The sequence below is a fragment of the Balaenoptera physalus genome (assembly GCF_965194825.1).
Source record: "Balaenoptera physalus genome assembly, contig: HAP1_SCAFFOLD_866, whole genome shotgun sequence".
NCBI classification, from domain to species: Eukaryota; Metazoa; Chordata; class Mammalia; order Artiodactyla; family Balaenopteridae; genus Balaenoptera; species Balaenoptera physalus.
The window spans coordinates 257,548-282,341 of record NW_028125916.1 but is presented as its reverse complement, the minus strand read 5'-3'; the positions used below and the strand labels follow the sequence as shown (position 1 = coordinate 282,341).

The window sequence follows — 24,794 nt, the reverse complement described above, 5'->3', positions numbered from 1 at the left end:
GTTCGAGCCCTGGCCCGGGAAGACCTCACATGTCACAGAACAAGTAAGCCCGTGCACCACAACTACTGAGTCTGCACTCTAGAGCCCACGAGCCACAACTACTGAAGCCTGTGTGCCTAGAGCCTGTGCTCCACAAGAGAAGCCACCGAAAAGAGAAGGCTTTGTACCACAACGATGAGTAGCCCCTGCTTGCTGCAGCTAGAGAAAAGCCACATGCAGCAATGAAGACCCAATGCAGATTAAAAAAAATAATAATAAGTAGTAGGTTTCTCTTTTTCCCACACCATCTGAAGCATTTCGTGTTTGTAGACATTGTGATGATGGCTATTCTGAGTGGTTCCAGGTGATACTTCTTTGTACATCTGATTTGCATTTGTCTAACATAAAGCAATGGTGAGCATCTTCATATGTGCTTTTCTTTTTGAACAGTGTGAGTAAAATTTACCCCTTGAAAAAGGGTTATTGAAAGGTTGCCTTGTTTTGAAGTCTATTTCGATTACCTACCCTAAGACATTTTTTGAGGGCTGTTGTCATTTACAGCTCCCCAGGCATTTTGAATATGAAGTGCCTATAAGGTCCAGTTTTTAGAGTTGTTGTTATGGGAAACAGAAGGCGGCAGGATTTCTACTGTCCCTGTCTGGTTGCTGACACAACCTTAGATGTAGGGAAAGTCCTATTCCTGGGTTTTAAATTAGAGTGGAATGTGCCTGACCAAACATGTAAGGGCTTCTGTCCCATTCCTTCTTCCCCCTTACCCTTCATCCCCCGAACAAATACAAACCCCTGCAAAATCACCTGTTGAGGGTGCTGTCTTGCAGAGTGGGATGACCCTAACGAAGAAGTCTGGAGGTCGGAACCCAAACACCAGGATATGTTGAGACCAGGTGATTTTCCAAGTGTCATCCAGCCCAGAGAGTCCACCATCCTTTGGGTGTCAGAGGGTTGATTTAGTAGTATGAGGGCACACTTAGATCTGGAGATTGTGATCCCATGCAGAGGGGACCAGGTACTACATGTTCAAGGGGGGTGAATTAGCTGGCATATCCTCCCGAGGTCCTCAGGCCCACAACAGTCCAGTCTTGGGACCAAATTGGGTCTGTGTCCAGGGATGTGACACTAGCACGTTCACCGCGACTAAACGAATTTAGTGATCATTTTTCATTTCTGTAATTTAATTTTAAATTTATAATGGAGTATAGTTGATTTACCATATTGTGTTCATTTTTGACATACACCAACATGATGCATTTATACAGAGATGACTATATATTCTTTTTAGAATTATTTTCCCATTGAGGTTACTAAAGGGTGTTGAGAAGAGTTCCAAGTGCTCTACAGCGGGTCCATGTTGATTACAAGTTTTCTCTCTGTAAATATGTATATACTAACTCCAACCTCATGATTTATGCCTCCAACACACCTTTCCAGTTTGGTAACCATAAGTTTGTGTTCTAAGTCTGGGACTCTGTTTCTGTGTTGTAAGATAGTACCTTTCTATCAATTTTTAGATTCCCCTGATAAGTAATATCATATGATATTTTTCATTGTCTGATTTATGACACTTAGTATGAATGTATCTAGGTCCTTCCGAGTGGCTGCAAATGGCCTTATTTCATTCATTTCATGGCTGAGTAATATTCCATTGTACATATCTACCATAATTTCTTTATCCATTCTTCCTTCCAAGGACTTTTAGGTAGCTTCCAAGTAGAGGCTCTTGTAAACAGGGCTGCATAAATTTTGGAATGCCTGGGTCCTGTCAATTTACGTTTTTTCCAAGATACAGGCCCAGGAGTGGTATCGCCATATGCTCTGAAGCTCTGGTTTTTAGATTTTTAAGGAATCACCACCCACTTCTCCAGAGTGGCTGTTAGCAATTTACATTCCCACCATCAGCTTGTCAGGGTTCCCTTTTCTGCACACCCTGTCCTGCATTTCAGGTTTTACACTTTGTGAGGTTGGCCATTCTGACTGGTGCGAAGTGATATCTCTTTGTAGTATTAATTTACATTGCCCACCTGTTCTGTTGGTCAAAAATGGAGTAAGAGTTTTTCCTGAATATATTAAGGAATAACGCATACGGCCTTTTTGGCAAACTGCATCATTGGCGATGTTCAGCAGCTTTGCATGTGCTTTAATGGCGAGTGCAAACTACCTCTTGAAATTCCTTTCCTGCAATTCTGCCTTGCTTACAAGGCCTTTAGGAATACTTGGCTGAAGAAATGGCTCCATTAGAGGTGTCAATTACAACCCTGCATGTTTGTGAATTGCAGTGCCCCTGAGCACCGGTTTTCAACTTGTTGTTTAGGGAAGCAGACACAAAGGGGCAGGATTTCTACAGACCCATTCCGGTTACTGGGGCACCTGAAGGCTAGGGAAATTCTTCTTCCAGATTAGGAAACTAGAGTGGCATATGCCTGTCCAAACATCTAAGGCTCGTGTCTCATTCCATCCCCCCATTCCCCTTCTTCACCGGAAAATTCCAAGCCGTGAAAAACTGGCTGTTGAGTGTGCTGCCTTCCCAAAGTGGGGAGACTCTAAGGAAAGGAGCTGGGGAACCCGAATACCAGGAGAAGTGGAGATGGGGTGACTTTTCCAAACTCTTCCCGATCAGACGGTGTACCATCCTCTGGATGTCCCATGAATGTTTTAGCTGTAGGAAGGGTCCCCTGCATCTGGAGATATGGGACCCATGGAATGGGGGCCAGGCAGTATTACTCTAAAAGTGTTGCATTTGCTGTCCCATCCTCACGAAGCCTCTTAGACCAACGAGTGTAGAGCCTTAGGTCCCATCCAGCTCTGTGTCTAGATGTGGTCAGTCCAGGTTGCATCACAGCCCTTGAACAAATTTTGTAAGAATTTCTCTCTCTCTCACTGTCTTTTTTTTTGTTCTTGTTATTTAATTTTATAATGGGGTATAGCTGATTTTCAATACTGTGTTTCTTCCTACTCTGCATCTATCCACTTGATTCACTTAAAGAGAGACATCAATAAATTGTTTTACAGATTCTTACCAGTCTTATATATCCTTTTCCGGTGACAACAGTGTGCTGAGTCCAGCTCGTTGAGCTATACAGTAGGTCCTGTCGAATACCTATTTTGTTTATGGAACTGTATCTATGCTAATTTCAACCTCCTGGTTTATGCATCACCCCACCCCACCTTTCTTCTTTAGCAGCCATAAGTGTGTTTTCTAAATGTGTGACTGTTTCTGTTTTGTAATTGAGTTCATGTGTAGCCATTTTTAGATACTATCTATAAGTGATACCTTATGGTAAGTCTCCTTTTATGTCTGACTTAGGTCACTTAGAATGATCATACCTCAGTCTCCACGAGTTGCTGCAATTGGCCTTATTTCATTGATTTAATTGCAGAGTAATGTTCCATTGTACAGAAGTACCACATCTTCGTTATCCATTTATTGCTTCCAAGGACATGTAAGTTGTACCCAAATCGAGGCATTTCTAAACAGAGCAGCACTAAACGTATGGGGTGCCTGTGTCCTGTCGATTTTTGGTTTTCCCAAGATATGCGGCAAAGAGTGGAAGAGATGTATGCTCTGTAGCTCTGTATTTTAGACGTTTTAGGGAACACCATAGACTTCTCCAGAGTGGCCGTTGGCTATTTACATCCCCGTCATCAGTGAAACAAAGCTCCCTCTTCTCCATGGCCTGTCCAGCATTTTTGCTGTCTACACTTTTCCAGGATGGCCTTTTGATGAATGCAAAGTGATACTTCTTTGTAGTATGGATTTGCATTGCCCGCTTGTTTGATTGGCCAAAAAGGGCGTATGCGTTTTTTTCTGAATATATTTATTTTTATAATGGGGTTTAGCTGATTTTCACTGCTGTGTTTATGCCACTTTACACCCACTTGATTCATTTACAGAGAGAAGTCAATACATAGGTTTTAAGATTCTTACTAGTCAGATATATTCTTGTGCGATGAATAGGGGGAGTTGAGTCCAGTTCACTGAGCAAGGAGTAGGTCTTGTCTATTACACATTTGGTTTATGGAACGGTATCTGTGCTAATTTCAAACCCTTGTTTTATGCATCACCCCACCTCACCTTTCCCGTTAAGCAGCCATAGTGTGTTTTCTAAATGTGTGACTCTCTTCTGTTTTGTAATACAGTTAATGTGTAGCGATTTTTACATGCCCTCTATAAGTGATATCTTATGATGTGTCTTTTTCTGTGTGACTTATTTCACTTAGAATCATCGTACTTAAATCCACTCATCATGCTGCTACTAGCCTTATGACATTGATTTCATGGCTGAGTGATATTCCATTGTACATAAGTAGCACAACTTGTTTATTACATTTTTCTCTTTCCTGGGATATTTAAGGTGTACCGAAGTGGAGGTTCTTGTAAACAAAGCAGCCCTAAACTTTGGGGTGCCTGTGTCTTGTTGATATTTAGCTTTCCCTATTTATACGCCCATGAGTGGAAGTGCCCTATGCTCTCTAGCTGTGTTTTTTAGATGTTTTGGGAAACACCATACACTTCTCCAGAGTGGCCGTTGGCAATTAACATCCCGCCCATCAGCGTAACAAGGCTCCCATTTCTCCCTGGCCTGTCCTGCATTTCTCGTTTTTACACTTTTTTAGGATGGCCATTTTGACCGCTGGGAAGTGAGACTTCTTTGTAGCGCTGATTTGCATTTCCTGCTTGCTTGGTTGGCCCAAAAGCACGTATGCGTTTTTTTCTGAATATATTCGGGAAAAAACGCATACGCCCTTTTCGGCTAAGGGCATCATTGTCAACGTTTTGCCGCTTTTCATGTGCTTTTAAAGCGATTCGAATCTACCTCCTGAAATCTGTTTCCTGCAATTCTGCCTTACTTTCAAATCCTCTTCGTTGCCTTCCTTCAATATATTTTTGGATGATAGTTATCATTTATAACTCTGCAGGTTTGTGAATTACAGTGCCCCTGAGCTCCATTTTTCAACTCGCTTTTTTGGGAGCTGGCTGCAAAACCACAGGATTGCTTCAGGCCCTATTCTTGTTCTGGGGGCAGACTGAGCCTGTGGTTAATTCTTCTTCCTGATGGCAAATTAGAGTGACCTGTGCCTGTCCGAAGAGCTAGAGCTAGTCTCTCATTGGTTGTCCCTCTTCCCATTCATTCTCAGGACAAATTGCAAACTGTACGAAAGAGGAGGTTAAAGGTGCTGATTCTCCAAGTGGGGAGATTGTTAGGAAAGCGGCTGGAATGGCGAACCCGAGCACCAGGAGATGAGAAATGAGGTGCGTTTTAGAAACCTTTCCCGATCACACGGTGTCCCATCCTCTGGGTTTCCCATGCATGTTTTCGCTGTAGAAAGATTCCCTTGAACCTGGAGATTTGGGACCCATGGAATGGGTCCCACGCAGTATTACTTTAAAGGGTCTGCATTTGCTCACCCAACCTCACCAAACCTCGCAGCCCCAAGAGTGTCCAGCCTTATGTCTCATTCAGTTGAGGGTCTAGATATGGTCAATCCAGGTTGCATCACAGTCCCTGAAAGAATTTTGTAAGAATTTCTCTGACTTTCACTGTCTTTGTATTTTTTTTGTAATTTATTTTTATAATGGGGATTAGCTGATTTTCACTGCTGTGTTTATGGCACTTTACACCCACTTGATTCACTTACAGAGAGATATCAATACATAAGGTTTCAGATGCTTACTAGTCAGATATATACTTGTGCAGTGAATAGGGGGTGTTGAGTCCAGTTCACTGAGCAAGGAGTAGGTCTTGTCTATTACGTATTGGGTTTATGGAACGGTATCTGAGCTAATTTCAAACCCTTGTTTTATGCATCACCCCACCTACCTTTCCCGTTAAGCAGCCATAGTATGTTTTCTAAATGTGTGATTCTGTTCTGTTTTGTGATTCAGTCCATGAGTAGCGATTTTTACATTCCCTCTATAAGTGATATCTTATGATAATTGTCTTTTTCTGTGTGACTTATTTCACTTAGACTCATCGTACCTAAATCCACTGATCATGCTGCTGCTAGCCTTATGACATTGATTTCATGGCTGAGTGACATTCCATTGTACATAAGTACCACAACTTCTTTATCCATTTTTCTCTTTCCTGGGATATTTAAAGTGTACCGAAGTGGAGGTTCTTGTAAACAGAGCAGCCGTAAACATTGTGGTGCCTGTGTCTTGTTGATTTTTAGCTTTCCCTATTTATACGCCCATGAGTGGAAGTGCCCTATGCTCTCTAGCTGTGTTTTTCAGATGTTTTGGGAAACACCATACACTTCTCCAGAGTGGCCGTTGGCAATTTACATCCCGCCCATCAGCGTAACAAGGCTCCCATTTCGCCCTGGCCTGTCCTGCACTTCTGGGTTTTACACTTTTTTAGGATGGCCCTTTTGACCGCTGGGAAGTGAGACTTCTTTGTAGTGCTGATTTCCATTTCCCGCTTGCTTGGTTGGCCAAAAAGGGCGTATGCGTTTTTTCCTGAATATATTCAGGAAAAAACGCATACGCCCTTTTTGGCCAAGTGCATCATTGTGAACGTTTTGCCGCTTTTCAGGTGCTTTAAAGGCGATTCGAATCTACCTCCTGAAATCTGTTTCCTGCAATTCTGCCTTACTTTCAAATCCTCTTCGTTTCCTCCCCTCAATATATTTTTGGACGATAGTTATCATTTATAACTCTGCAGGTTTGTGAATTGCAGTGCCCCTGAGCTCCATTATTCAACTCGCTTTTGGCGAACTGGCTGCAAAAACGGAGGATTGCTTCAGGCCCTATTTTGGTTCCGCGGAGCAGGCTGAGCCTGTGGTTAATTCTTCTTCCTGATGGGAAATTAGAATGACAAGTGCCTGTCCGAAGAGCTAGAGCTAGTCTCTCATTGGTTGCCCCTCTTCCCATTCATCCTCAGGACAAATTGCAACCTGTACGAAACAGGAGCTTAAAGGTGCTGATTCTCCAACTGGGGAGATTGTTAGGAAAGCAGCTGGAATGGCGAACCCGAGCACCAGGAGATAAGAAATGAGGTGCTTTTTAGAAAGCTTTCCCGATCACATGGTGTACCATTCTCTGGGTTTCCTATGCATGTTTTCGATGTAGGAAGATTCCCTTGAACCCGGAGATTTGGGACGCATGGAATGGGTACCACGCAGTATTACTTTAAAGGGTCTGCATTTGCTCACCCAACCTCACCAAACCTCGCAGCCCCAAGAGTGTCCAGCCTTATGTCTCATTCAGCTGTGAACCTCGATATGGTCAATCCAGTTTGCATCACAGCCCCTGAAAGAATTTTGTAAGAATTTCTCTCTCTTTCACTGTCTTTGTTTCTTTCTTTGTAATTTATTTTTATAATGGGGATTAGCTGATTTTCACTGCTATGTTTATGGCACTTTACACCCACTGGATTCACTTACAGAGAGATATCAATATATAGGTTTTCAGATGCTTACTAGTCAGATATATTCTTGTGTGGTGAATATGGGGTGGTGAGTCCAGTTCACTGAGCAAGGAGTAGGTCTTGTCTATTACACATTTGGTTTATGGAACGGTATCTGTGCTAATCTCAAACCCTTGCTTTATGCATCACCCCACCTCACCTTTCCCGTTAAGCAGCCATAGTGTGTTTTCTAATTGTGTGACTCTGTTCTGTTTTGTAACTCAGTTCATGAGTAGCGATTTTTACATTCCCTCTATAAGTGATATCTTATGATAAGTGTCTTTTTCTGTGTGACTTATTTCACTTAGAATCATCGTACCTAAATCCACTGATCATGCTGCTGCTAGCCTTATGACATTGATTTCATGGCTGAGTGATATTCCATTGTACATAAGTACCTCAACTTCTTTATCCATTTTTCTCTTTCCTGGGATATTTAAGTTGTACCGAAGTGGAGGTTCTTGTAAACAGAGCAGCCGTAAACATTGTGGTGCCTGTGTCTTGTTGATTTTTAGCTTTCCTTATTTATACGCCCATGAGTGGAAGTGCCCTATGCTCTCTAGCTGTGTTTTGTAGATGTTTTGGGAAACACCATACACTTCTCCAGAGTGACCGTTGGCAATTTACATCCCGCTCATCAGCGTAACAAGGCTCCTATTTCTCCCTCGCCTGTCCTGCATTTCTCGTTTTTACACTTTTTTAGGATGGCCCTTTTGCCCGCTGGGAAGTGAGACTTCTTTGTAGGGCTGATTTGCATTTCCCGCTTGCTTCCTTGGCCAAAAGGGCCTTTGCGTTTTTTCCTGAATATGTTCAGGAAAAAACGCATACGCCCTTTTTGGCCAAGTGCATCATTGTCAACGTTTTGCCGCTTTTCATGTGCTTTAAAGGACATTCGAATCTACCTCCTGAAATCTGTTTCCTGCAATTCTGCCTTACTTTCAGATCCTCTTTGTTGCCTTCCCTCAATATATTTTTGTACGATAGTTATCATTTGTAACTCTGCAGGTTTGTGCATTGTAGTGTCACTGAGCTCCATTTTTCAACTCGCTTTTTTGGGAGCTGGCTGCAAAACCGCAGGATTGCTTCAGGCCCTATTCTGGTTCGGGGAAGCAGGCTGAGCCTATGGTTAATTCTTCTTCCTGATGAGAAATTAGAGTGAGCAGTGCCTGTCCGAATAGCTAGAGCTAGTCTCTCATTGGTTCCCCCTCTTCCCATTCATCCTCAGGACAAATTGCAACCTGTAGGAAACAGGAACTTAAAGGTGGTGATACTCCAAGTGCGGAGATTGTTAGGAAAGTGGCTGGAATGGCGAACCAGAGCACCAGGAGATGAGAAATGAGGTGCGTTTTAGAAACCTTTCCCGATCACACGGTGTACCATCCTCTGGGTTTCCTATACATGTTTTTGCTGCAAGAAGATTCCCTTGAACCTGGAGATTTTGGGCCCATGGAATGATTACCACGCAGTATTACTTTAACGGGTCTGCATTTGCGCACCCAACCTCACCAAACCTCGCAACCCGACGAGTGTCCAGCCTTATGTCTCATTCAGCTGTGGGTCTAGATATGGTCAATCCAGGTTGCATCACAGCCCCCGAACGAATTTTGTAAGTATGTCTCTCTCTTTCACTGTCTTTATTTTTTTGGAATTTATTTTTATAATGGGGTTTATCTGATTTTCAATGCTGTGTTTATGCTGCTTTACACCCACTTGCTTCTCTTACTTAGAGATTTCAGTACATAGGTTTTAAGATTCTTACTAGTCAGATATATTCTTGTGCAGTGAATAGAGGGTGTTGAGTCCAGTTCATTGAGCAAGGAATAGGTCTTCTCTATCACATATTTGGTTTATGGAACGGTATCTGTGCTAATTTCATACCCTTGTTTTATGCATCACCCCACCTCAGCTTTCCCATTAAGCAGCCCTAGTGTGTTTTCTAAATGTGTGAGTTTGTTCCGTTTTGTAATTCAGTTTATCTGTAGCGATTTTTACATTTCCTCTATAAGTGATATCTTTTGAAAGGTGTTTTTTTCCTTTTGACTTATTTCACTTAGAATCTTCGTGCCTAAATCCACTCATCACGCTGCTACTAGCCTTATGACATTGATTTCATGGCTGAGTGATATTCCATTGTACATAAGTACCGCAACTTCTATATCCATTTTTCTCTTTCCTGGGATATCTAAGGTGTACCGAAGTGGAGGTTCTTGTAAGCAGAGCAGCCCTATACTTTGGGGTGCCTGTGTCTTGTTGATTTTTAGTTTTCCCAATTTATACGCCCATGAGTGGAAGTGCCATATGCTCTCTAGCTGTGTTTTTTAGATCTTTTAGGAAAGCCCATACTCTTCTCCAGAGTGGCCGTTGGCAATTTCCATCCCACCCATCAGCCTAACAAGGCTCCCTTTTCTACTTGGCCTGTCCTGCATTTCTGGTTTTTACACTTTTTTAGGATGGCCCTTCTGACCGTTGTGAAGTGAGACTTCTTTGTAGTGCTGATTTGCATTTCCTGCTTGCTTGAGTGGCCTAAAAGGGCCAGGAGGGAGAAGGGAAGGAGTTTCAAGGAGAAGGACAGAGAGCAGGAGAAGGAGGGGGTGAGGGAGAGAGAGGGGGGAGTGGGATAGAGGGATAGAGGGAAGGAGGGAAAGACAAAGATATCTCTCCCTCACTCCCTCTATCCGTCTCTCCCTCCCTCTATCCCTCTCCCTCGCTCCCTCTCCTCCCTCTCCCTGTCCCTCCAGCTCTCCCTCTCCCTCCGTCTCTCCATCTCCCTTACTCCCTCCCAGAGATGGAGAGATGTAGGGACAGGCAGAGACAAGGGAGAGGGAGAGAGGGAGAGAGAGAGGGGAGAGAATTAGAGAGGGAGAGAGAGAGAGGTCTCTTCCTTCCTCTCTTTCCCTCTCTCCTCCTTCTCTCCCTCTCTGCCTCTTCCCTCTCCCTCTCCCTCTCTCCCCCCTCCCTCTCCCCGTCTCTCTGGTCTCTGCCTCTCCCTCCATCTCTCCCTCTCTGGGAGCGAGTGAGGGAGCGGGAGAGACGGAGGGAGAGGGAGAGACAGAGGGAGAGGGAGAGACAGAGGGAGGGAGAGGGAGAGGGAGGGAGAGAGGAAGGGAAAATGCGAGGGAGGGAGAGGGAAGGAGGGCAAGACATCTCTCCCTCTCCCTCTCCTTCCACCTGCCTCTCTCCCTCTCCCTCCCTTCCTCTTCCTTTCCTAGAGGGAGGGAGGGAGAGGGAGAGACAGAGGAAGAGGAGAGGGAGGGAGCAAAGGAGAGGGGGAGTCGGAGAAGGAGGTAGGGAGAGGGAGAAGGACAGAGGGTGCCTGCTTCCCTCTCTGTCTCCCTCCCTCCCTCCCTCTCCGTGTCCCTCTCTCCCCTCCTCTCCCTCTCCCTCTGTCTCTCCTTCTCTGGGAGGGAGAGAGGGAGAGGAAGAGGGAGGGAGAGTGAGAAGGAGGGAAAGTGATGGAGGGAGGGAGAGGGAGAGAGGGAGGGAGAGAGGGATAGAGGGACGGAGGGAGAGATGTCTTTCCCTCCGTCCCTCTATCACTCTCTCCCTCTACCCCCCTTTCTCTCCCTCTCCCCCTCCCTCTCCTGCTCTCTGTCCCTCTCCCTCCACCTCCTTCCCTCTCCAGAGAGGGAAGGAGGTGGAGGGAGAGGGAGAAGGAGGGAGGGAGGGAGAGGGAAAGAGGTAGAGGCAGAGCGGAACAGGGAAACAAGGACAGGGAAACAGGCACAGGGAGAGGGAGGGAGAGAGGGAGAGAGGAGAGGGAAGAGGGAGATGAAAGAAGGAGAGGAAAGAGGTAGAGGGAGAGAGGGAGAGGGAAGAGGGAAAGGGAGAGGGAGCGAGGGAGGGGAAAGAGAGAGAGGGAGAGGGAGAGAGGGAGGGAGAGAGGGAGAGACAGATGGAGAGAAAGAGAGGGAGAGGGAAAGAGGGAGAGGGAAGAGGGAGAGGGAAGAGGGAAAGGGAGAGGGAGCGAGGGAGGGGAAAGAGAGAGAGGGAGAGGGAGAGAGGGAGGGAGAGAGGGAGAGACAGATGGAGAGAAAGAGAGGGAAAGAGGGAGAGGGAGAGTGGAACAGGGAAAGAGGGACAGGGAGAGAGGGAGGGATAGAGGGAGGAGAGGAAGCAGGGAGAAAAGAGAGAAAGAACACACCATCTACACTTCTGTCAAATGACACCGGGGATCCTTACACAACCAGGAGAAAATAACACAGGGAGGCTCTTTCTCAGCTGGAACTGGAACTGCAGACGGGGCCAAACACCACCAGGCTGGCCACAAATGTCCAGCCGCTGCTCCAGCCCCGTCAGCTGTGAGTCCGGTCACCAGGGCTCTGAGTGTCTGCTCCAGGGAGCTGGGGTTCACCCTCTCACCCGGGAGGCTGGGCCAAGACAGCAGGGCCCCGGGCTGGAACATAGGTGGGAAAGCATCCCCACAGGATAGCTTGTGTAAGCAGATTCAGCTGCCAGATTCTAGAGGCCCGGGACCACCCTGTGGCCCGTGAAACCCAGGAGCCACGAGGGTCTTGCATCGTGATTCCTGTCCATTGGACTGTAAAGTTTATGTAGGGAATCTTGGAAACAGTGGTAACAAGGCTGAATTGGAACGAGCTTTAGGCTATTATGGACCACTCTGAAGTGTGTGGGGTGCTAAAAACCCTCCTGGCTTCGCTCTTGTTGAATGTGAAGATCCCCGAGATGCAGCTGATGCTGTCCGAGAACTAGATGGGAGAACACTATGTGGCTGCCGAGTAAGAGTGGACCTGTCGAATGGGGAAAAGAGAAGTCGAAATCGTGACGCCTCCTTCTTGGGGTCGTCGCCCTCGAGATGATTATCGGAGGAGGAGTCCTCCACCTCCCACACATCTCCAAGATGGAGAGCCTTCTCCGTCAGCCAGAGCAGGTCCCTTTCTAGATATAGGAGAAGAGAGAGATCCCTGTCCCAAGAGAGAAATCACAAGCCATCCCGATCTTTCTCTAGGTCTCCTAGCCGATCTAGGTCAAATGAAAGGGAAATGGAAGACCACTTTGCAAGAGGAGTGGTGTACAGGCAATAACTTCATTTGGCAGGAGTATGTACAGAATATTCAAGTTTTGTTTGAGACTTCCGAAGCTTGGTGCACTTTTTAAATGTTTTAGTTGTTCACACTTGTTTGTCTCTTGGGACAGTGACACATAAAGGTGTCATTCTCTATGGTTTGAAATGGATCCTATGAGGCATGTAATATGAAGAATTGTTACCTTACAATGTTCCCTTAAGCAAAATTGAATTTGCTTTGAATTTTTGGTCTTGCCTAGACTGATAATGAAACTCTAACTCCTGCCCACCTAAAGTGTGATGTTTACTATTATGGAAACAACACTGGCAAACATTGAAAAGACTTTCTGTAGCTGGGATATGGTATGCAGCTGTAGTTAAGCAAGCAGTCTTTAAAAGGTGCTGTGAATCCAAGCCAGCAGGTAAAAATGAAAGCCGCACCCTTACCCTAGATTAGAGGTTTAAAAATTCCACTAGTCTTCACACTGGACAAGAGGTTGTCCAGGGAGTTTAAAATCTAAGAAGTTTCAAGGAAGTTAGTTTACCTTTGAGTTAGGTCATACGTCCCCTCTGTGTTTGCTGTACATGAATACATAGCTCTTTGTAATATTCTTTGGAAATTTGAGATTATCAAGATACCAATGTCCTGCCAGATTAAGAGTATATTGTAGAGCTGAACTTTGAGTTACTGTGCAATTTTTTTTTTTCATGCTGTCATTTGTAATATGTTTTGTGAGAATCCTTGGGATTAAAGTTTTGGTTGCAAAAGAAAAAAAGAAAAGAAAAGAATCCGCCTGCCAATGCAGGGGACACAGGTTCAAGCCCTGGTCCGGGAAGATCCCAGGTGCTGCAGATCAACTAAGCCCGTGGGCCACAACTACTGAGCCTGCACTCTAGATCCTGGGAGCCAGAACTACTGAGCCCCCGTGCCACAACTACAGAAGCCCACACGCAACGACGACCCAACGCAGCAAGAAAAAAAAGACGATACTGGCCAGGTGATCAAGGGTAAAATCGTTTGTCATAAGTCCCGTTGATGGTGTGTATCCTTGATGTGACCTGAGGAAAATGGCATTTTTATCTCTGTCTGGGTCTTCCGCCCCAAACCCCATAACTCCAGACCAACCATAAGAAAACATCCGAAAACAAACAGACAAACAAATTGAGGGACAAAATACCTGACCAGTCCTCCTCAAAACTTTCAAGGTATCAAAACCCAGCGACGTCTGAGAAATGTCACAGCCCAGAGGAGACTGGGACAGAAAAAGGATGTTAGGGGAACACTAGGGAAATGCTAATAAAGTTTGGACTTTAGTTAATAACAATGTATCCATCTTGGTTCCTTAGTTGGATAAACATGTCGTACTAAGGTACTAACGAGTTGGAAATAGGGGTACTGGGTCAGGGTCCACGGCACTCTGTACACTCTGTACAGATCTTTGCAACTTTTTTGTAACTCTAAGCTCTAAAATTAAGCGAGTACTGAACAGAGCTAAGAATGTTATTTCCCTGATTTGAACATGCCTGAGTTTCTTTTCATGGTCACATTTTTGCTATCTGGATGTGTCTTGGCATCAGTAGCAAAGGAGAGTTGCCAGCCCCTGGGAAGATGTGGGTGGTTTGCAGGTGGCTTGCTCTGGAGCTGAAGACCACGGTGGGAAGTCTGCAGCCTCGGGCTGCACTTAGAACCATGGGAGGGGATGGGCCAGCTCAGTTAGGGATGGAACCTATAAATAAAACTTTTTTCTTTTCCGTTATGGCTTATCACAGGATACTGAATATAGTTCCCTGTGCTAGACAGTAGGACGTTGTAGTTTATCCATCCTATATTTAATAGTTTGCATCTGCTAACCCCAAACTCCCAATCCAACCCTCCCTCACTGTTTCTCCCCCTTGGCAACCACAAGTCTGTTCTCTATGTCTGTGAGTCTGTTTTTGTTTTGTGGACGAGTTCATTTGTGTCGTATTTTAGATTTCACATATAAGTGAGATCATATGATATTTGTCTTTCTCTTCTGACTTACTTCACTTAGTATGATCATCTCTAGGTCCATCCACGTTGCTGCAAATAGCATTATTTCATTCTTTTTATGGCTGAATAATATTCCATTGTATATATGTACCACATCTTCTTTATCCATTCATCCATCAGTGGACATTTAGGTAGCTTCCATGTCTTGGCTACTGTAAATAGTGCTGCAATGAACATTGGGGTGCGTGTATCTTTTCTTTCTTTCTTCCTTCTTTCTTCCTTTCTTCTTTTCTTTCTCTCTCTCTCTTTCTCTCTTTCTTCCTTTTTTTCTCTCTCTCTTTCTCTCTTTCTTTCTTTTTTCTTTCTTCTTTTATTGTCACACGGCATGTGAGATCTTAGTTCCCTGACCAGAAATGGAACCCATGCCCCCTGCACTGAAAGCGCGGAGTCTTAACCACTGGGCAACCAGGGAAATGCCAGGGGTGTATGTATAGTTTTGAATTAGAGTTTTCTCCGGATCTATGCCCAGGAGTGGAATTGTGGGACCCTATGGCAGCTGTATCTGTTCCTGCACGCCTCACATCAACCACCTGCACTCCAATCCTTGCTCTCAACGTCATCTTCGGGGAACCCAACCTGCGACAGGGACCTTGACAAGAAGAAATGGCTCAGGGAAAAGCTACCTGCACAGGGAGGAGATAGAGGCCATCGCCCCTGGGGTGCGGCGGGGACAGTGGGCACAGAAATTTGTCATTTCACCCACCCCCGATACTCATCTCAGCCCTCCTGGCTGCCCCACTCTAGGTCACCTCGGGATACAGAGGTGACCCGGTTAGAGTCCCTGCCTGTGCAGGAATCTGGGGGCACCAGCGGGTCTGAATAATATTAGTGCAGGGTATCCCCCATGGCACTGGGTTTATTCGGAGCGGGTCATCCTCTGCTGAGGGCCTCTCCTGGTCACTGTGTGGGGTTTAGCAGCATCCCTGGCCGCACCCATTTGATTCCAGGGTCCCCTCCCCCCCAGTTGTGACAACCACAGATTTTCCACACACATCACGGAAGAACTGGGTGAGGCGGGGGCAGGATGGCTCTGGGCGAGGACAGCTGTGTTGAAGCAACCAGCCTGGCCCAGGGCAAGGTCTGCCCCAATCCCGTCAGCGCCTGCATTTAGAACTGCCCCTTTCCTCTCCCACCTCCCCTGCCCTGCAGTGGTCTCCGAGACATCATCCCCATGTAATAAATCACACCTTCTCAGTTTACTGTTTGCTGCCCTCGCTAGAACGTGAGCTCTTTGAGGACAGGGATGCTGTTATGTCCCCAGCACCTAGAATAGTGTCTGCTCTGTAGTAGATGCTTCATAAATACTTGCTGAATAAAGGAGTTGAATACAGGGATAAGTGGATGAATGAATGAAGGTTACAATGGAAGGAGGGGGGAGATTCCCTTTCTGGCTCTCGGGGGTTGGGAGATCAAGTGAAAGATCTGTCCTAAATAGGCTGACCAGCCTTCTGGGGTCCCCTGGGACTGAGGGTTTCCCCAGAATTCCAGCGCTCAAACCTGAGCGGTCCTGGGCAAACTGGGGGCGGGTGTTGGTCACCCTATCTAAACACAGTAACAATTCCAGCTGCAATAGCAATGGCCAATGACCTCTACGGTCTTATTGACCATGCACAGTTCTCTACCTGGCAGGGAAGGGTGGGCCGGGATTGGAATTCTGGTGATCCAGGGCGGGTGAGGGCACACCCCGGGCTTGTGGAGTGGAGTCCAGGAAGGTTCTGGAGGAAGTGACAGTGACACAGGAGGGAGGGAGGAGTCTAAGGAAGAACGTCCCACATGACAACATGTGCCAATGGCCCTGGGCCCAAGGTCACACCTGACCAGGGCTTGCTTTTTTTTATTTTCTAATTTACTTTTTCCCACATGGATATGCAATTGTCCTAATGCCATTTATTGAAAACTCCTTAATTTCCCTACTTTCTATCATATCAAGTTCTCATATATCTGTTTCTGGACCTTTATTCTATACCATAGAGCTATACGTCCCATCCTTGCACCACTAGGGCTGTTTCATCACTATAACTTTATTTATCCATTTTTTTTGGCCGTGCCGTGCGGCATGTGGGATCTTATTTCCCTGACCAGGGATCGAACCCGCGTCCCCTGCAGTGGAAGCTCGGAGTCTTAATCACTGGACCTCCAGGGAAGTCCCCAGGGCTTGCTTTGACATCCATGGAATGGTGGCAGGTGGGCACAGGGAGCAGCTGTCTGTGAGCCATCCTGTGTAGAAATGCAGGGTGGAGGGGAGGACAGGTGGAGCTGGAGGGGGAGAAGCGGAGGAGGGAGGGAGGAAGGGAGGGAGGCCGGGTGAGAGACAGACAGAGAGTTTCCTGAGACAATAGCTCTGGCCGTGTCCTAGGGCATGAAAGCTGAAAATAGCTCCTAGTGCCGGGAGCCTTGGAGCCGGAGCCTGGGAGCCACGGTGACTGGCTCTCCTCCCTGGTGTGTGTGTGTTGCAGCGGGGGGGTGGGGGGGTTGGCTCTGGGCTTCTCAGGCTGGGAATGGGGTGCACAGAGCAGGGACGGAGCAGGGACCCTTCTCTCTGGGACCTCGTGGGCCATCCTCAGCTCACAAAGCTGAGCCACTCCTGGCCCTACGAGTGGGGGGCTTATCCTCCCTGTCCCCTGGATCATACCCCCTCACACACAACTTCCCCATGTGTGTTCCCAGCAACCAAGAGAATCTGTTTTTAAAAGATTTGGGGGAGGGGGGTAACCATACAAACAAGAGCAGAATGGATACTTTTTCAGAATATGAATGGCTCTGTGTAAGCCCACCCCCAGGGTAACCACAGTCCTGACCTCTAACACTCTTGACGAGTCAGCCTTGGTCTGGGCTTGCGGACCCACGGAAGCTTCCTCATCCCCTCCTTCAGATCCTGACTCTCCCTCGGCGTCTTTGTGAGAAGCACCCGGGGAAGTGGGACTGCTAGGCTGTACTGCTGCTAGAACTCCACCTGGGCTCCACCAGGCTCCAGCCCCCTGCCCTGTCCACCTAACTGATCCTGAGGCACCTCAACTGGTAGGAGCAGCATCACCTTCCCTCCTGGGACTTGTGACACTTAAGGGAGACCCCGAAAGACAAGCCTTTGGCTCCCTGGCTGGCAAAGAGCAGGTACTCAATTGTCATAAGTGTCCGTATCAGTGAGGGTTCTCCAGACAAACAGAATCCATACGGGGTGTGTGTGTATATACACACACACGTACATATGTACAAGCATACAAAAATATACAGCTGTGTACATATGCAGTATGCGTACACACATATACACATATAGTATATACAATAAACACATACATATATACACACATAAAATGCAGTTTGTATATATACAGTATGTATACACACATATACACATAATATATACAATACACACATACATATACACTATACATACACACATATAAAATGCATAGTTTGTATATATACAGTATGTACACATACGTATAACATATGCAATATACACACCTAGGTACATATATATCATACATATATACACACATACAAAGATATTTAGGTGTGCATATAGACAGTATACATACATACACATATAATATATGCAATACATACACGTACATACATATAGACACACATATACACCTACATATAAAAGCATATAGCATAAAAATATGTGTACTGTATATAGAAATTCATCGTATATATACATACATATATCATATATATAAGATATATACACATACATATATACAATGTATACACACACACCTATATGTAAATATGCACATGGACATACACATATAAATTCATACGCAAGTGTGTATATAATAGTATATTCATATATACATATAATACCTAGAAACATATACACATGCAGGTATACAACAGATATACACACCTATATATAAATATACACTGTATACATACATACATACAGTGTACATACACTGTCTATATACACACACCCATAAATCAATATATGGGTGTGTGTATATATACAGCATGTTCACATTTATAATATGTATACTATATATATATATACACATACATACATGTATACAATATATACACACAAATATATAGGCTTGTATGTATACTGTATATAGTACTTACACATATACTACAAACGCACGCACATATAAACATATGTGTATACATATATATAATATGTATACACACATATACAAATTAATAGGCTTGTATATATTCAGTATTTTTACATATATAGTTTTGTTTTAAGGAGTTGACTCATGTGACCGTGAGGCAGGCAAGTCAGGGCAGGACTCTGGGCTGGAGACACAGGGAAGAGCTGATGTGCCAAGGCCATTGGAGGAACAGTTCCCTCTTTCTACGGAACCTCATTTTTCTCTCCAGTCCTTCAACTGATGGACGAGGCCCACCCACGCCACGGCATTGACAATCTCCTTTATGCAAAGTGGTCCAATTTCAGTGTTCATCTCTTCTGAAAAATACCTTCCTGGCCACATCTGGAATAATGTTTGTGGTTGCCGGGGCCCCACGCAGTGCGCACATGAGATTAACCATCCCCGTGGCGATGATGACACTTTATTTTCTCCCTTGACCATTGTCACTACTATTCCAATTAAAATGGCAGCGCCATGAGGGCAGGGCATTTCCTTTTTTGCCAGTACTGAGCGTCCAGGTCTGGTGCCTAGCAAAGGCTAAATACACAGCATTTTTGTGAACAGAAGCCAGGATTCCGGCTGCCATATTTAATGAGGAATTATAGTCTTATTATTGGGGGGGAGGTGTCACGGTACGTCAAGGGCGGGAGTCGAACCCGCCACCCCAGGCCCCGAGGGGTCTCCCCGGGTCTCCACTTCGGGCCGGTGGGTGTGGCCGGGGGCAGCTGAAGACGTGCGTGCGTGCTTGCGTGCGTACGTGCGTGCGTGCGTTCGTACGTGCGTGCGTGCGTGCGAGGGGGCGGGTCCACGGGGCGGGAGGCGCTCGCCGCGAGTGAGTGGTTCAGCTGGCCCCCGGCTCATTGTGCTTGCCTCACGCCGGCCCCAGTTGGCAGCAGCGCTGGAGGCCCCGGGCCTGTGACCACAAAGAGGGAGCCGGGGGCCGGACGGGAGCAGGCCGGCGGCGGCGGCGGCGGCGGCGGCGGCGGCGGCGCGGCGGCGGCGCCGGCTGAGGCCCAGGCCAGGCTCCCTCCCCTCAGCCTCCCGCCCGCCCGCCTGTCCCGCCCCCGCCGGCGGCGCCCCGCCCCTCCCCCAACCGCCAGACTAGCCTGGTGCGGGGGCCGCGCGCGAAAACGTGGGGGAGAAGCTGAGGCTGGAGTCGCCCGTGGTGGCCGAGCCCGCCGTCTACCCATGGCTGCTGCTGGTCTACGTGAGTGCCGCCCGTCCCCTCTTCCTGGACCTCCACCTCTCTTCCCCCAGGGCGCGCGCTGAGCCCACCGAGAAACGGAGCGACTCGAGTCGCCAGACCCTCTTTGGAGCCCCCCTTCCCGCCCTGCCTGCTTCTCCGCGGCCGTTTCCAGCCCCCGTGCGCAGGGTGGGCAGAGGGGAGCCGGGGCCGGCCGGGGGCACAGACTCGGCCGCGGGGACCCCGCGCTTCCGAGGGTCGCCCGAGCCGGTCTGCCGTTGGCCCTGTAGGGCTGGGGACCCCGGTCCCCCCCCACCGGCCTGAACTGCTGGCGGGCTTGCCCTTCCGTACTTTATGATCTGACACGTCGGGTTTCTTTTTCCTGGCCAGCTTTACCATTACCTGCCCAGCTTTCCCAGCATCCCCTGATAATGTGTTAGATATTCAAGTTTTAGGGCCCGGTCCCAGCCCTATGGAATCAGCAACTCTGGTGGGGCTCAGTGATCTCTGTTACAACAGACCCTCCAGATGATTTTTATTCACCTTAAAGTTTGAAAATATCTGCATTGTCAGCTGGCCAAAGCATCCACCAGCAGGTGAAGGGGAGTGGCGCCTGGAAAAGATAGGGACTAGCCAAGGTAAGTACAGTAGCATTTGCCATGGTAGTAATGGAGAATGCCTTTTCTCCACTGGTTGGCACAGACTAGTAGTATCTGGGAGCAGTGGCAGGGTTATTTCGGATGCTTTACATTGCAATGTAGAGTGACCGCTGTCCTGGTTTGCCAGGGACTTCCCCTGTGTGAGCACTTAAAATCTCATCCTGGCAAACCCCTTAGCCTTGGGTTTGAAAAACTTAGGGAATAACATGAAATTTAGGGGAAACATGATCTAGGTTTTGGGCAAGTCACAAGTGCTAATTAAAGCTAAGCAAGTATGGACAACATCTAGCCTCCTTTACCCCTTTGCGGGGAGGTAAATCTTGATTGGGTGAGAGGACTTATTGTTAAGAGATCTTTGTAGAAACATCCCCTTCTGCTTAGTCCGCTGGTTCTCGGTTCTGGCTAGACATTGGCATCGTCTGAGGAGAGTTAAAATGATTGTATTGGTCTAGCATGACCAACCGTCGGTGTGAGGGTTTTTAAAAAGTGCTTCAGAGGATTCTAATGTGCAGCCAAATTTAGGTGCCACTGCTTAAGCTTTTGAACCGCTGCTACGTATTTTCACCTCATCTTGCTGTGAGAATATCCAACTGTAGTTGAGGTTTGTTTTTTTTCTTTTTCTTTTTTTAACTGTCTTATTATAAGATTTACTGTCTTAAATAAGATTGAATGTACAGAAACTCCTGCTAGTCCATCTGGTATAGCTGGATACCCGGAGTAATATCGTTAAGATATGTACCATTTAAGTATTGTGACTGGCCTTTTAAAAATTAACATATGCATTAAATTAGTATTGATAGTATAGATCTCTTTCGAAGTTGTCATGTTGGGGAGCTATACCTCTAATCTGCTGCCATTGCTAAATATCTGGACACCTCTTATTAGGAATTGCTTTAAAAAATCTTTAGGGATTAAAACCAAGATTGCTGTATTATTTGTACTGGGACCACAAAAACCTCACGAAGTTCCCCTGCTGTACCTTCTACCCCCATCTCTAACCCTTGGCAACTTCTAATCTGTTCTCCATCTCCACAGTTTTGTTATTTTAAGAATAATATGTAAACATAATCATGAATTACTTAATCTTCGGAGATTGGCTTTTAAAAAATTTTCCCTCGGCATCATTCCCTTGAAGTTCATTTCAATTTTTGCATATATTAATAATTTGTTCCTTGTTGTTGCTCGGTAGTATTCTATCATAAGATTTTATCACAATTTGTTTCAACATTCACCCATTGAAAGACATTTGGGTAGTTGCCAGTTTTCGGCTATTAGAAATAAAACTGCTATGAACATTTATGTGTAAGTTTCTGTGGGAACTTCATTAAGTTTTTGTTTCTTTTGGATAAATGCTCAAGAGTACAATTACTGCATTGTAGGGTGAATCTACTTTTAGGATTAAAAGAGACTGTCAAGCTGTTTCTCAGAGTGGCTAAACCATTTTATTTTCCCACCAGTGATGTGATATAATTTTTCTACGTACTCGCTAGCATTTGATGTTGTCACTATACTTTAATTTTAGTTATTCTCTGATATCTCATTATGGTCTTAATTTGCATTTCCCTGACGGCTAACGATGTTGAACATCTTTTCATGTGCTTCTTTGCCATGTGTATATTCTCTTCCATGAAATGTCTGTTCCTGTCTTCTGACTATTTTCTAGTTGGATTTTTTTAAGTTGTTTGGAGAGTTCTTTGTATATTATAGATACAAGTCATTTGTCTCCTATGGGGTTTTCAAATATGTTTTCCCACTGTGTAATTTGAGTTTTCATCCACTTAAAAGGATCTTCTATGAAGCATTTTTAACTTATTTTGATGAGATCCAATTTATCAGTTTTTGCTTTTATTGATCATACTTTCGGTGTCAAGTCTAAGAATTATTCACCTAGTTCTAGATGCCAAAGATTTTCTCCTATTTTTTTTTTCTAAAACTGTCCTGCTTTTACATTTAAGATTATGATCCACTTTGATTTAATTTTTGTGTAAGATGTGTAAGGTTTAGGTTAAGGTTCATTGTTTGTTTGTTTGTTTTTGTCGAGGGATGTCCAACTGTTTCAGTACCATTTTTTGAAAAGTCTATTCTTCCCTGATAGCTTTTGCACTGCTGTCAAAACCAAGTTAAATGTATTTGTGTCGGTCTATTTCTGGGTTCTCTGTTCCATTCCATTGATCTGTGTATCTACCCTCCATCATTATGGCGAAATCTTGAAATTGGGTAGATTAATTCCTCCCATTTTAATCTTCCTTTACAAATTGTTTTAGCTATTCTTCAGCCTCTTCCTACCATATAAATCTTAGAATAAGCTTGTCTATATCCACAAAAACCTTGAGGGCATTTTAAGAGTAATTGTGTTAAGCCTGTTAACTTGGGGAGAATTGACATCTTTATTATGTTGTGTTTTCTAATCCATGAACAAGGTATGTCTCCCTATTTGTTTGGGACTTTTAAAATTTTCTTCATCAGCATTTTGTAATTTTCAGTATAGAGGTCCTATAAATGTCTTATTGGGCTTCTATTTAAGTATTTATTTAGGTCAGTTGTAAATGGCATCACATATTTTTATTTAAGCTTCTACACATTTGTTATTAATATGTAATTTGATAAAATTGTGTGGATCTTGTACTCTAAAACATTTACAAACGAATATTATTTCTCAAGCTTTTTGTGGATTCCTTGGTATTTTCTCCATTTAGATTATCATCTCATCTTCAGATATAGACAGTTTTAGTTTTCCTTATTCAATATAATAGGATATATTACTATTCAACATTCAGTAGGATATATTCCTTCCTATTCAACATAGTAGGAATAGTTCTTTCATCTTTTAAATAAACTTTTTAAAAATTTAACTGTTAAATTTATCTATTTATTTATTTTTGCTTTATTTTCTTACTAGAACCTCCAGTAATATATTTAATAAAAGTGGTGAGAGCAGATATCGGTGCCTTGTTTCTGATCTTACAGAGAAAGCGTTCAGTCTTTCACAGTTAAATATAATGTCGGTATAGGTTGTTTGTAGATCATCTTTATGAGTTTCAGTATGTTCCTTTTCTATTCCTAGTTTGCTTGGAGTTTTTTTTCTTCTTTTTTTAAAATCATGAATGGGATTGGATTTTATCAAATGCTTTCTCTGCATTAATGATTAGGATCACATGACTTTTCCCCCTTAATCTGTTGGATATGGTAGATTACATTGTTTGATTTTCAAATATTTAACCAACTTTGCATAACTGGAATAAATACCGCTTGGTCATGGTATATTATTCTTTTTATATATTTCTGGATTTAATTTGCTAATATTTGGCTGAGGATTTTTACAGCCAATTTCATAAAAAATACTGGGCTGTAGTTTTCTTCTTTCTATACTGTCCCAGTCTGGTTTTGGTATCAAGGTAATACTGGCTTCATAAAATTAATTAGGAACTGTTCCCTCTACTTCCGTTTCTTATCAAGTCATGTAAAATTGGTGTTAATGCTTTAAGTCTTGGGTAAAAGTGAAACATCTAAGCCTGAATATTTCTTTTGGGAGTTTTTAAATGAAAAATCAGTGTTTCTCATAGTTACAGGAAAATTGAGATTGTCTCTTTCATCTTGGCTGAGTTTTGGTAGTTTTGGGTGTAGACGCATTGGTCCATTTCATCCACAGTTTTGAATTTATAGTGTAGACTTGTTCATAATAACGTGTCCCTTATTAACCTGCAGGATATGTCATGGTATCCCTGGTTGCATTTCTGATATCTGTGATTTGTGCCATCTCTCTTTTTATCTTTATCAGTCTTGCTACATCTTTCTTGATTAGATTGTTTATTTTGAAGAACCAGCCTTTTGTTTCATTGATTTCCTCCCCCCCCCCATTTTCCTGTTTTTAGTTTCATGGATTTTTGTTTCATCTTTATTATTTCCTTCTTTCTGCTTGTTTAGTGTTTTTTCCTCTTCCGTTTTTACTATTTTAATATAGAAAATTAGACTATTTCTTTGAAATATTTTCTTTCCCAATTTAGTGCTATAAACTTGCCTTTCAGCATTGCTTTCACTTCATTCCACAAACGTTGATCTGTTATATCTCCATTTTCTTTTATTCTATGCATTTAAAATTTTTTCCTTGACTTTTTACCCATGAGTTATTTGGAATTGTGATGTTTAGTTTTCATGTGATTGAAGATTTTCCTGTTGTCTTTCTGTTATTGATTTCTAGTCTGGTTCCATTATGGCTAGAGAACATACTCTCTCTGATTTTAATTCTTTTAAATCTGCTAATGTTTTTTTATCACCCAGTGTATGGTATATGAGTGAATGTTCCATGGACACTTGAATATGTATTCTGCTTTTATTGAGTGTGTTCTTTAAATGTCAGTTATATCCTGTTGATTGATGATGTTTTCAGTTCT

At 44.5% G+C, this 24,794-nt stretch overlaps 1 long non-coding RNA gene and 1 pseudogene across 3 annotated transcripts in view; both read left to right on the top strand.

Moving 5' to 3' along the window:
* Positions 1–11,896: 11,896 nt before the first annotated feature.
* Positions 11,897–12,448, top strand: LOC309653681 (serine/arginine-rich splicing factor 3 pseudogene; annotated as a pseudogene). The gene has a single exon. The product of its transcript is annotated as a serine/arginine-rich splicing factor 3 pseudogene (transcript).
* A 7,109-nt stretch (positions 12,449–19,557) lies between these two features.
* The window catches only part of LOC309653680, a 36,073-nt gene continuing 30,836 nt past the window's right edge, over positions 19,558–24,794 (top strand). For both annotated transcript variants that reach the window (XR_014259359.1, XR_014259360.1), the window contains exon 1: positions 19,558–19,768. This is a non-coding gene — a long non-coding RNA (uncharacterized lncRNA). The remainder of the gene's footprint in view (positions 19,769–24,794) is intronic.